This window comes from Cryptomeria japonica, chromosome 3, assembly GCF_030272615.1.
Source record: "Cryptomeria japonica chromosome 3, Sugi_1.0, whole genome shotgun sequence".
Classification (NCBI taxonomy): Eukaryota; Viridiplantae; Streptophyta; class Pinopsida; order Cupressales; family Cupressaceae; genus Cryptomeria; species Cryptomeria japonica.
In genome coordinates this window covers 294,571,007-294,585,031 of record NC_081407.1, presented here as the reverse complement: position 1 = coordinate 294,585,031, position 14,025 = coordinate 294,571,007, and the positions used below count along the sequence as shown (strand labels likewise).

General features: G+C 32.9%; 1 pseudogene; it reads left to right on the top strand.

The window, feature by feature from the left end:
• The first annotated feature begins 5,558 nt into the window (after positions 1–5,558).
• Positions 5,559–6,723, top strand: LOC131874107 (ribulose bisphosphate carboxylase large chain-like; annotated as a pseudogene).
• The last annotated feature ends 7,302 nt before the right edge of the window (positions 6,724–14,025 follow it).

The following is a 14,025-nucleotide window of genomic DNA, read 5'->3' as shown; positions in this document are numbered from 1 at the left end:
ATTCTTAGTAGAGGTACCTAGCAATGTGATCTTACCTCGACGGGTTGTAACATGACATTCAGAGGTAGATGTGGATGAAGATCCCACACCTTTTAGGACAATTTTGGGTCTTTGAGAAGGATTCTCAGGATTTTTGTTTCTGATAGTAATGGTAGAAATATGATTGTCCATTGAGATGTGATTAATAGTGGAATCATAATTGTAAGATGCTCTGGTGTAATTGGCTTGATCATCTGTGACTTTGCCTTTTCCTCTGTCATGTTTTGGGAATGGTTCCTTAAATACCTCATGCTCTTGGTTAGAGGAATGTCCCTCAATCTCAATATCTCCTCTGTCAATGAGATCTTGTACAATGTTTTTCAATCGATGGCAATTACTTGTCTTATGACCCTTGCTCTTATGAAATTCGCAAAATTCATCATCATTCCACCAATTCGGTTTTACCTTTGGTTCATATGGAGGAAAATCTGGGATCGTGATCACTTTGTTTGCTACAAGCTTTTTGAATACTGATTCAAGTGGTTCTCCCAATGGAGTATATTTCCTTCGTGGTTTAGCAGCCGTTTGATTGTTCACTTGATTGTTGGTAGAACTTGATCCAGAAAAGACGAACTTTGGTCTCACTATGTTGGCATCAACAACACCATCATTAACTGTGTTCTTGTTCTTGTTCCAAAATTTTGGTTTGTCCTTTCCCTTAAAGTCCTCTTTGTTTTCTTTGAATAGTTTGATAACTCCTTGTTCAATTAAGACCTTTTCTATTGCTAGGCCCTTTTCAATGACATCCTTGAATGTAGACAAACAAGCTTTTCTGAGATCATAGCCAATAGCCTTGTTAACATTTTGTGTGAACATCTCTACCATTTGTTTTTGCGGGATCTCACAAGAGCATCTGCTAGCTAAGTTTCTCCATCTTTGCAAAAATGACGCAAAGGATTCTCCTTCCTTTTGTTTCGTATTGCACAAGGTAGTAACTGAGACATCTGTTTCAATGTTGTAAGAGAAATGTTGAATGAATGCCTCTGCTAAGTCGCCCCATGACTTAATACCGGGAGGTAATTGAGAAAACCATTCCATCGCTTGATCTCCTAAGCTCTGTGGGAACAACCTCATTAAGTATGTTTCTTCTGCAGCTACCTCAATGCAAGCTGTGAAGAATTGTCTTATGTGTGCCTTGGGGTCTCCTCTCCCTCTATATTTGTCAAATTTTGGCGTTGCAAAGTGTGGAGGAAATGGAGGCATTGGAATGCTCTTATCAAAGGGATAAGGGCATATATCTCTCATAGTATATGTGGGTTTTGATGTGCCCATGTCTTCCACTTTCTTTTGTAGATCTCTAATTTGTTGCTCCAAATTATTTTTGGGAGGAGATGGATTTCTTGTAGCATATCCCATGTTTGAAATACCCATTTGAGGAGGAGCTTGTTGCATATATGGATGATACTGATCGTAGACATGTCCATATGGAGGTCTATATTGTTGCGACATGTATGGAGCACTTGGCATAACTTCTTGTTGAGGGACCCCATATCTGTTTTGTGTATATAAACCATATTCAATAGGCCTTTCATTTTCCATTGTGTTGCCCCCAATTTTGGCATGAGGTCTCCTTGTGTCAAAATTTTGAGGAAGTCCTTGAGTATCCATTTGTCTTGGTTGACCCATATCTTGAGCATGTGTTTGAGCATAAGGCCTCCATGATGGTCTTTGAGTGTAAGTATCATGCATTTGAGCTTGTGTATGTGGGATTGCTGGTTTCTGAAGCAAAACTGATGGTGACTCTGGCATCATATTATTTAGTCCTCCACTATTTGGTTGAGTTTGTTGTGAAGGTCTACTTTCCTTAAGTTGAGATAAGTCAAAATCATGTGGTATTTTAGCTCCACTTTGTGCCATCATGTTTAGGAAATATTGACGATCTCTCCTCATTATCTCTTCAACCAATCTATTGAATTGAGGATCCATTATAGATTCTTGTATGTCTGCTGATAGTATTGAAGAATTGTCAACATTGTCATTATGTGTAGCATTGTGTATAGCGTTTGCGCTTTCCATATTTGGATTGTGTCTATAAACATTCATGTCTGGTAATGTAGTGTGCTCAGGATTGTAGAAGACATCATTGTCATACTCATAAGAACTCATGTTTACGGACCCTTGAGCTTCTTTAGCTTTTTTCCTAGATTTTTGAAGACGGGTTTCAACCATGAACTAGGTGTTAGACCAATATGTGAGAGACTTGACGAAAATGACAAGAGTATGTAAGACCACGAGTTGTATGGAATGTAAATGAATCTGAAGTTTACTTGCAATGTCCAAAGTGTAAGACCAAATATGTATGTAGTAGAGTAGGTGTGACTTCCAAAGAGAGGATAGTTTCTCTTGATGAGGTAAGCTGACCTTGACTCTAAGTAAGACCAAATGAGACCCAAAGGTAAGAAACCTTGATGAGGGACCACTTAGCAAAGTGTAGTAGTGTGTTGACAAAGTATGATGAGGACAAGCAAGTGACTTTTTGACTCAAGTTTAGACAAGTATGAGTGTAAAATGAGATGTGAAGCAATGATGGACTGTGTAAGACCTTAGAACAGGCTGAATGGTAGATGAAACCTGAAGAGACAACCTAGGAAGCTCAAGTATGCCGAAACTGATTTCTTTGTTTGCTTGACTGTTAAACTTTTCAAATCCTGACACAGACACCTCTGTATACTTCACAGACGCGGTTTTAAGACATAGACGCTACTCTGTTTGATGCAGACGCGATTCTGAGATTTTCCTGTTGATGTTTGCCGGGACTGTAATAGTTTTTTGCAATTGTGGACACAGACGCGCCTGTATACTTCACAGACGCGATTTCCAGACACAGACGTGTCTCTGTTCGACACAGACGCTAATAAAAACACAGACGCTATTTTGTACTTCACAGACGCGTTTATCCGACACAGACGCGGTTTAAACAGACACAAACGCATTTCTGTAACCTTAGTGCAATCTTTCCTATCTGTGAATTTGTTTTGCTGTGACCAAATCTGATTTTTTGACTGTTTTTCGTGACAAGAGGACACAGTGTTGATGACCCAATGTTTGCAGACTGTTTAGACTCCAAAAAGTGTGTTTGTTTGATGTAAAAAGATTTTTTGCATACACTTGAAGACACAAAAGACACAATGTTTTGCTGTTTTGTCTTTGAGTGTTTGAATGTTTATCATAAGTCAAGCACAATTTTTATGGCTGGCCAGGACAATAATTGTTGATCCCACATGGGGTTTTACCCCCGAGGCTACGCTATTCCTAAAATTCTTCTAAAGGGCCCTAAAGAAAGGCTCGATTATCTACATATTTTGTCATGAAAAGTGATGGATTTTTCCCATAGAATGCCATCATAAAGTAATCAAAGAAAATTACTTGACAAGTGAAAGCAAAAATTTGTCCCCTTTTACCCAGTTTTAAAGGCGAATCGCCTTCGACACATAAACAAAAGAGGTTCATGATTTTGACGAATTAAATTTTCCTATGAGCCATTCGACTATGGTGCTCATAAAAAATAAAAGGATCCCACTGTACCTAAATAATATGATGTTAATGAGCCCCAGATAGATGGATTTACCAAAAAGGGAAGGATTTAGCAATTGTAGACCGACTCCAAGAAAAAACTTGATCACCAGATGATTCAACCAAGGGAATAAAACATTGGAGAAAACAATCCTGATAAAAAGAAATAAAAAGACTGGCACAAACATTAGAGTCATCGCGTGAGGTTTCAAAATGACACTATAGATAGGGCACAAATAAATGGATGAAAAAATTACAACTTTCCCAAGAAACGAACCACTAAGAATCAATTTTCGCATAGGAATGCGTTTATCACCATTTCTATCTAATATCTTATCCTTAATCAACAAGGATCTAAGATAATACATCTGAGATGGACCGATTTACAATGTTGATAAAAATCCATAATACACCTGGAAAAGCACAATCAGAATACTCCTTTGTATCCAAGGCAACAAAAAAGTTACCATTTTTTAAATCCCCCTTATTTTAATATTATAATTATTACTTTGATCTGGTATCGAAACTATACAAAAAAGATGCTGAGGTCTGTGATAACAAAACATAAAATACTCCCTATTTAAATAAATAAACAAATTGGAAAGAGGAATAGAATATTTCTAGAGTTAAAAATCTCTATTAAAGAAATAAATCTTTTTTCCATTGATATTGACTATTGTTAAATAGTAACTGTATATGGTGAAAATGGATAGCAATAATAGCAATATTGAAAGACAAATGGATTCAACCACGAAACCCTAGCCTAACAATTAACAAAGATCCACCATAACATATGAAGATAACCTAAGACAATGCAAAACAACTCAAAATCACAAAGATTATACCATCACATGTCCACTAGGGTTTTGATCTCCATTCTTCCTATCTCCATTGATCTTGTTTGATATGCTTGCTCTCAGATTTTTGTATGCACAAGAGCTCAACAAAGAACGGAATGTGGTTGCAAGTAGAATTGTAGTGTAGCCAAGTGATCAAGTAGTTAGGGTTCTTCCTTAGAATGCTTCATTAGGGTTTGACAATGAAGAAAGCATCTCCTTAAATAGAAGACACAATAAGAAATGGAGGGTTAAGATTGAGAGGTGTAAAAAAGGAGGTCAGCTAGGATTAGAGGGTAGGTATAAGAAATACCAAAATAATGAAAGAGGTAGGTAGTGTAGGAAATAAGAGATGAATGACATGTGTCATGTGTAGAAAAAGATAATGAACTAATTAAATAAATAAAGATTTATTTAATTAATAGAAGAAGTAGGACAATTAAATAAATAAAATATTTATTTAATTTAAGAAAGGGATGATTTAAATAAATAAATGTATTTATTTAAATGAGAAATAAGGCTAGAAGAGGATAAATGAATTAATTAAATAAATAAAAATTTATTTAATTAATAGAAGAATTAGGCTTAGATAATTAAATAAATAAAATATTTATTTAATTAGACATGACAATTTTGGGTGTCTACAGTAACAATATGTCTATTGTAAAGCTTATATTTCTCAAGCTATTAAATAAGTCATCCCTATGATTTAGGGATGAATAGTTCTAACAAGAATAAGGTCTACTCGACATGGGTGTCGAACTAAAGTATTTGACATGTTTCTTCTTGATTTAAATAAAGCATACTTTTCATGATTTGATCAGCCGATTGTTTTTCGAGTGGTCTAGCTAAGAAAATATATCTCCCAAAAAAAATCAATGATATAATTTAATTCGACCCAGTTTGCTTCCTCCTCTTCGGGCCCTTGATATGGTACTTTTGCCACAATTTTTAAACCCATATTACTTGTTTGTTTGTTTTTTAAATCTTTTTTAGGCACATTGATTATAACCATATTAGTTTCTTTTTCATTATCGTGATACGATTCACACTGTCTAACTTATAGCTCCCTTCTTTTTCGATAAAGTTGATTTATGAATTATCTATCATCTATACAATATATTTCCTATAGAAAGATGTTTATCAATATCCTTTAATTTTTTTTACTAAATGCTTGAATACCATGTGATGCCTCCTCAACCTGGAGTACCCCCTGAAGAAACGGGAGTAGTAGTAGTCGTCGAATCCCCCACTTGTAAGTGGACGACTATTTGGACCAATGGACTTACCACTCTTGATCATTACAAGGGGCGATGCTATGATATTGAACCCATTCCTGGAGAGGAAAATCAATTTATTGCCTATGTAGCTCACCCTTTAGATCTTTTTGAAGAAGGTTTTGTTACTAACCTATTCACTTCTATTGTAGGTAATGCATTTGGATTCAAAGCCTTACGGGCTCTATGTCTGGAAGATTTATGAATTCCTCCTGTTTATGGTAGAGCGGTTTATGAATGTCTTCGTGGTGGACTTGATTTTACCAAGGATGATGTAAATGTGAATTCCTAACCATTTATGCATTGGAGATATCGTTTCTATTTTTGGGCAGAAGCAATTTATAAATCTCAGGCTGAGACATGTGAGATTAAGGGACATTACCCGAATGATACTGTAGGTACATGTGAAGAAATGATGAAAAGAGTAGTATTCACCAGAGAATTGGAAGTTCCTATAGTCATTCATTACTATCTCACTGGAGGTTTTACAATTAATACTTTGTTGGCTCATTATTGCCGAGATAACGACCTACTTCTTCACATTTACCGCGCAATGCATGCAATTATTGATAGACAAAGAAATTATGGTATGCACTTTCGTGTACTAGCTAAAGAACTACGTATGTCTGGTTGACATCATATTCACACTGGTACTGTAGTAGGTAAACTTGAAGGAGAATGAGAAGTGACTTTTCGTTTTCTTGATCTATTGCGTAATGATTTTATTGAAAGAGACTCAAGTCGTGGTATTTATTTCACTCAAGATTGGGTCTATGCCAAGTTTTCTTCTTGTAGCTTCAGGAGGTTTTCACATTTGGCATATGTCTTCTTTGATAGAGATCTTTGGGGTTGATTTTGTATTATAGTTTTGTCGAGGGACTTCGGGGCACCCTTGGGGAAATGCACCTGGTGCAGTGGCTCATAATAAAGGACGTGATCTTGCGCATGAAGGTAATGAAGTGATCTATGAAGCTACTAAACGGAGCCCTGAACTAGTAGCCTCTTGTGAAGTATGGAAATAAATCAAATTTGAATTTGATATGATTTATCTTTTTTAATCGAGTGACTTTTGTTTGTTTGGTCCCTTAATCAAATCGAACTCAGCCCAATTTTTTCTTTTAAGATTGAGCGTTATACCGAATGGATGGCAATAGATAATTTGGCTAGAGGAAATAAATTTACCTCATACCTACTAATATAGAAATATATTTTCCGGATTATTTGATGGGGTCGGTGGATCACTAGGTTTAGGCCTAGGGACCAAGGTCCTTCAATCTCTTCTAGCCACACGCTCAAAGGAGGTTCAAAATTTGTTATCTTTAACAAATTAAACCCCAGTCAAATCTCTTCTAATCTATATAAAAGCTCACTTTTAATCGGCTTTGTCTAGAGCTTTAGTAAAAAAAACTACAATAGCGTATTTTGTAAAAATAGATATTTTATTAAATCAATTGTTCACTATTTTTCATGAATTTTCCTGAATTTGTTGCAGATATCAGAAAGAACCTGATGGAGACTTCATTTTCTCTTTTTTGATCAGAAGCAGAATTTGATTCAAGGAATCAAATTTATATGAAATACATTATATATAATAGTACGCTATTTGAACAAATAAATTCATTACGACGATAAGATCGAATTAATTCTCGATTAAGTCGAGTTAGTCAGATGGATAAATTTAATTTTTTTTTGAAAAAGAAAATAAATGGAATAAAAAGGAAGCAAAATTTGTATTTTATCTATTAAAATTTGTACACTAACAATATGTAGAAAAAATATAGGAAAATGTGTGAGGAAAATGAAAAAAAAGCATTCTGAATATATCAAAACAACCCCCATAGAAAATGGATACAATTTGGAACATTTTAAGTATTTGTGGTTTTTGTGCGAGAATTGTGAGACCCTTATATATAAGAAATCTTTAGTAGAACAAAAAGGTGTTTGTGCAAAATGTGGAGAAACTCTGCAAATGACTAGTTCACAACAAATTGAACTATTAATTGATAATGGCACTTGGCATTCTATGAACCTGAATTTATCTAGTATAGATGTTTTACAGAAACAAAATATGATGTTTGACATCAAAATGGTTTGAAAGGTCTCAATTTTATTGTACAAAGTAATTTATGGCAAATATTTTTACAAAGATTTTTTTTAAATAAATATTACAATAAAGTGTTGAGAATATTAGTACCATACAACAATACTCTTGTTAATATCCTTAAGGTTGCACTAGGATCAAAATTCATAAAATATTTGAATTTAGATTCAAAAGAAACTATTAAGATACTACAAGATATTATTGATACAGGGTTGAAAACAATTCAATTTGTACTTTTTGAAATACGTCAACAAATAAAAAATGAATTATATAGGTTTGTTATTTTAAATAAAGCATTTGAAAATGAGCAAATTTATAGCTTGCTTGATCAAAATTTGGAAGATAGGAGGGATGACGAGTTTGAAATCATTTCTATAGAATTTCAGATAATGGCGCTTAAAATTCAAAAATTCCTCATTTTAGAATTACTATTTAAATTAAATACACAATTAGCCAACATAAAAGAATAATTACTATCACAAGATAAGTTCTTGAAAGTAGTGGCGAAATGCTTAGTGAAAAAAGAACTTTATTTTCTAGAAGACAAAAGAAAAACAAGGAAAATAAAAAAATATTTCCTTGTTATCCAAGAACTAACCCAGAGATAGATTACTTTGTATGGTTGTGAACACATATGGCGATTTTTTTGATGGAAAGATATTTGGTCTTGAAACATTTTTAAATATTGGTTTAGAAATCATTATTGTGGTTTACTGGAAGAAGAAGAATTTCCTTGGTTTGGTTCTAATATTCTAATAGAATATGTTAAAAAACAAAATTGCTATGAATTTTATAATATGATAGATCATATCATGTAGGATGATCTACACTATAGTAAAAATAGTGTCGAGTTATTTCATGAAATAAATCTCTTATTCCATCACAAGAACAATGAAAAAGATTATGACAATATTTTTTTGTCGTATACTGAAATACTAAGGGAATTTATTTTTGTTTACTAGAGATAATGATATAGTTTTCTACATTAACACTATATTGCAAAAATAAATTTCCTAAGCAAAAAGAAAGAGATACTAAAAATACTTAAGATATTGAAGATATTGATGAGGAGGATATTGAAGAAGAATATCCTTTAACTTATGTCTCTTTAACTAAAGAAGAAAAAGAATATGTCAACGTTAACATAGAACTAATTAAGCATACATTTAATCTAGGAAAGGAATAATTTATAGAAACAGAAGAAAAATCTTATCAAAATTATAACACTTCCTATAAAAAAGAAACAGGTTTACCCAATGCTATTCAAACAAGCATAGGTGAAATAAATGGTATTCCTGTTGCACTCAGAGTTATGGATTTTCAGTTCATGGGAGGCAGTATGGGCTTGGTAGTGGGTGAAAAAATAACTCGTTTAATACAGTTTGCTACTGAGAATTTTCTTCCATTAATTCTTGTATGTGCTTCTAGTGGGCTCGGTAGTAGAGCATGCATGCAAGAAGGAAGTTTTAGCTTAATGCAAATGAATAAAATAGTTGTTGTGTTGCATACATATCAAAAGGAGAAAATTTTACTATATATTTCAGTTCTTACATCTCCGACAACTGGTGGAGTCACTGCTAGTTTTGTTATGTTGGCTAATGTCATGATTGTTGAGCCTAATGCATACATTGCATTTGTAGGTAAAAGAGTTGTTGAATAGGAATTAAACTAGATAGTAGATGATGAAGATCAAATATTAGATTCTTTATTTGATTTTGCAATGTTTGATAGCATGGTTCCATGAGCTCTTTTAAAAAATGTTCTAAGCGAGACAACTGAAATATACATGTATAGTGATTGACAGATCGAAATAATTCATTCTATTTTAAGATTCCCAAAAAAAAGTCTTGATCCCTTAAGAATTGTTTTTTTGGGGATCAAAATAACACAAAAAGTTTTTCAATTATGTAGAGGTTTTTACCTTTTTATAGTATAAATTTATATTAGAAATAATTTATTTATTTCTAATACATTATATTTTTCTATTATTCTAAATGTAAATATATACTAGGAAAAATAATATATAATAGAAAAAAAACTTTTCTCGATTATAACAGATTATATCTTTTATTCTAAACGTACTACAAAAAATGTAAATGTATTTATATACATCTATAATTCATTTATAGAATAAGAATTCTATCGTTTTCAAATTCACATTGGAAAACTAAAAGGAAAGAAATAGTAAGAATTATTTCTAGCAAAAAAACATTTTCTTCTTTTTTTTTCATATTGTATCAAATATAAATAGTGTGGTAAAGGTAATTTACTTATTATTTTGTAAAGTGAGATTAAAAAAATAGCGTAGAAAATATTTTTACTGAGATTTCCTCCAAGCTTTGTGAAGGCCCGATATCCGCATTTTTTTGTAACAAAATATCGTTTAAATTTACTTTTATTAGAAAAATGACAAAAAATAAATTCTCTATTTTTTTTGTTTTTGGCTTCTTTAAATGCGAAAGAGTAAAAAAGAGAGTATTTGAGCATATACGTAGAAAATGAAAAAGTTCCCTATCAAGGGCTCGAAGAGGAGGAAGCAAACTGGGTCGAATTATATCACCGATTATTTTTTGGGAGATATATTTTCTTAGCTAGACCACTCGTAAAACAATCGGCTCATCAAATCATGAAAAGTATCATTTATTTAAATCAAGAAGATGAAACAAAGGATTTTATGTTTTTTCTTCATTGTCGAGGTGGAGTAATGGTACAAGGAGTCATCATTTACAATACTATGCAATACGTAATAGGGGATGTATTTACAATAGGCGTTGGGTTAAATGCTTCAATGGGAGCTTTCCTTCTACATGGGAGGATGTTTACTAAATGGGTAATGATGCAAAATGCTTCAATTATGATCCACCAACCCCATATGTCTCCTTATGATCGTTGTGCCACTTCAACAGAATGAAGCTTTGATTCAGAGTATCTGGGCCTTTTGCAGTCGTATGTTGCGCGAACTTATTTAAAAAGAACAAAACAAGATTTTGAACTAATTTGTTATCTATTAGAACAAGATATTTATATGACACCAGAGAAAGAAGTAGAGTTTGGTCTTATTGACAAAATCGACGTAGAAGGACTGAGTTTTTCAGATACATTAGATACATTTTTTGTTCATGATAATGATGATGCCCATGATAGTAGTTTTTCTTATTTTATTCATGATTTTTCTCGTGATCATGAGGACTGTAGCATTGATTGTCGACGTGCACGATCAAGTGCTTACTCCAAGCAAGTTGATGATTTTGATCATCGGCCTGTGGAATGGTTTTCACCATGGAATCCCATAACTTTGGATCCTAGCAGGCCAAATAATATACCCATCCTGGACCATCACAAGGCAAGGAATATAGTTTTGCAAGGGGAAAATGATAGTGGAAAAATATTACAAACTATAGTTTTGTAGGGGAAACTATAGGTCTGTGAAAACTTGGATTTTTTTTTTGCTGAGTTCTTGATTCTCCCCGAGTAATATTCTATTACTCACAATAATACTAATTCTTCTTCCTTCCTAAAGAAGACCTGCAGTAATGTCGACTGCTCTCCTTCATTCCATAAGAATGATTTCTATCCTCCTAAGTCAAATTAAATAAATCAAAAGGTTCTTTTTTTTGGTAGCAAAGGTATGCCCATCGAGAAAATAGGGCCTCTTTCACAAAACAAACCTTTGAATAAAAAGTTTTATAACCCTAATAAAATATAATAGATTTCTAAATCTATAGAACTATTATATATAGTTATTTCTCTTTCACAACATTAAATTAATTTATTCTAAAATAGATTGCATTGTAGAAATGCAGGATTAATTGATAAAAAAAACACATTTAAATCAATTTTAAATGAAAAAAGAAAAATAAGACCTTACCATTCTTTGAATACAAAGAACAATAAGGTCTTATTTTTCTTGTTTAGTTTTCTATACTGGATGATTTAGAATTTGTTCTATATGCTTTTTCTTTTAGGGCGATCTCAAATTCTTTTTGATACTTTCTTATAAGGAAGACCCTAATCTCGTATAAGAAGCATTAAAAAAATACCTATTATTCCAATAACGAGAATACCAGTAAAAAGGCCTATCAACCAAAGAGGGATCCTTTCAGTGGTATCGATCATTTCTATAAACTCTTTTAATATTTACTCTAATTTTTCATGTTAGATTATATCTCAATAAATGAAATTGGGCAAGAAAAAATATTCTCATTGCTCCTAATTGAAAAGTAATTAGAGAATAGAAAATGTATACACTTAAAAATTATTATTTTAATTATTTTTAATTCCTCGCATAATTAATTAATTAATTATGTTAATTCAAATTCCTCTCAATATTAATTAAATATAATTAATATTGTCACTATAGCATGTGATTGATTTATTTAATAAATCAATCCTTTTCTTTATTCTTCTAAAAAATCAAATCCTCACAAATCTTCCTCTTAGCTAATTAATTTCAATTAATTAGTTAACCTACATGATTCCTAAAAATCATCTTCTTAATTCATTCTTCGAGAAACTCCCTAAACTCACTTAACATTATTCTTCTAATTTTTTATTTCCTCCACTTATTCTCTCTCCTAGTCAAATTCTCCCACAAATATTAATCCCACATAACATTTTCTCTAATCCTCCTCCTAATGAGTTGTTAATGGTTAATCATCATGATTAGTCACGAAGTTAACTCTTTGTCCTTTTCATCTAGCCACTAGCTTTAAATGCTCTTTTCCTAGGTGAATGTAAGATTTTCGAAATCACACATTCCTCTAGGCATCCCCTCTCCCAAGGAATTTTTAATTCCTTTTTATTCCTCCAATCCCCATGATATCCTTTTTTGGAGAATTTTTAATTCCTCCAATGCATCTTGTGGAGTGTGGATATACGAAATGCCTTTAAGGCATATTTCTTGGTATCCACACACTCTCTTGGACCTTGTGTGAGCTCACAAGTAAATCTTAGCCCTTCATCTCAAATTCATTCTAGCCATCCATTTTCCTCTCCTCTTCCTAAAAAATAGGGTTCCATCTCTTCATTCTAAACATCTCAAAATCCAGTAAGCTTATGCTGCCCTTTTGAGCCCAAGAAATCATCTTGGCAGCATCATCATTTTCATCCTTATCATCCTCCTGAAATCCATTTCATGTTGTGCACATCATTGGAGAGCCATCCACATCCAGCAATCAAAGGAGAACATCAAGTGGAGCATTATCAAGGGGCGCCTTCACTTCATCAAGCTTAATCCAAAGGAGAAGGTAAAATAGCAAGGTCAAATAGTCTTTTAATGATATTTTAGCATTCTGCATGTTTATTTTGTTATGTTTTGATCATTTGACCTTCAAATCTGTTTTCCCCTCTTCATTTTGGCACGCCCGGTGGGACCCATGTCCCTAAGAACTAATGTCTTTTTTTAGGTTTTTGTGAGTTGTGAGATGCAGGTTCCAGAATAGCGCGAGTGCAGAAAAAAAAAAATCTTTTTTGCAGGTTCCAGAATAGCGGCTGTATATTTCGATGCAACAACTTCTTTTCTATTTCTATTGCATTTTTTGTTTCTGTTCTTTTTCTGTCTCTGTTTCAGTTTCAGCACGATAGCTCTGACATTAGCGCAAGTGTTTTTGTGGGAATTTGAATTCCTGTTATCCGATCTATTATTTGCTATATTATCTGCTCTAGTTAATTATAATCTGTGTGAAAGTAGGAGAGTATACTCTTGTCTATATAGACAATCAGAAATCCAGACCTTTCACTTTTCTATTCTATTTCACGTGACTGTATGCTCTAACCGCAGGAAAGTGTGAAAATAGGAGAGTATGCTCTTGTCTATCTAGACAATTAGAAATCCGGACCTTTGACACTTTTCTATCTATTTAGTGCTACTATCTGCTCTGTTAATGTGTCTGAAATTTTTAGGTGCTAACTATAGTCTGCATTTCTTTTTTTCTAATTTCCTGTTATCTGCTCTGTTTAAAGATAATATGTCTGACCGCAAGAAAGTGTGAAAGTAGGAGATTATGCTCGTCTATCTAGACAATCAGAAATCCGGACCTTTGACATTTTTTTTCATTCTGTTAAATTTAGGGTTTCTGCTCTATTAAATCTAGGGTTTCTGTCTGCTCTGTTAAATTCAAATTTTAAAAAAAAAACAGAAAAAAAAAATCCACTTTTTGAAGCCCAAAATCTCATATTCCTCTATTTTTAGGGTTTGTCATAACTCCTTCCCCTTTTATCCAATGACCTCCAAATTTTTCTCATATTATCCATCTCCAAC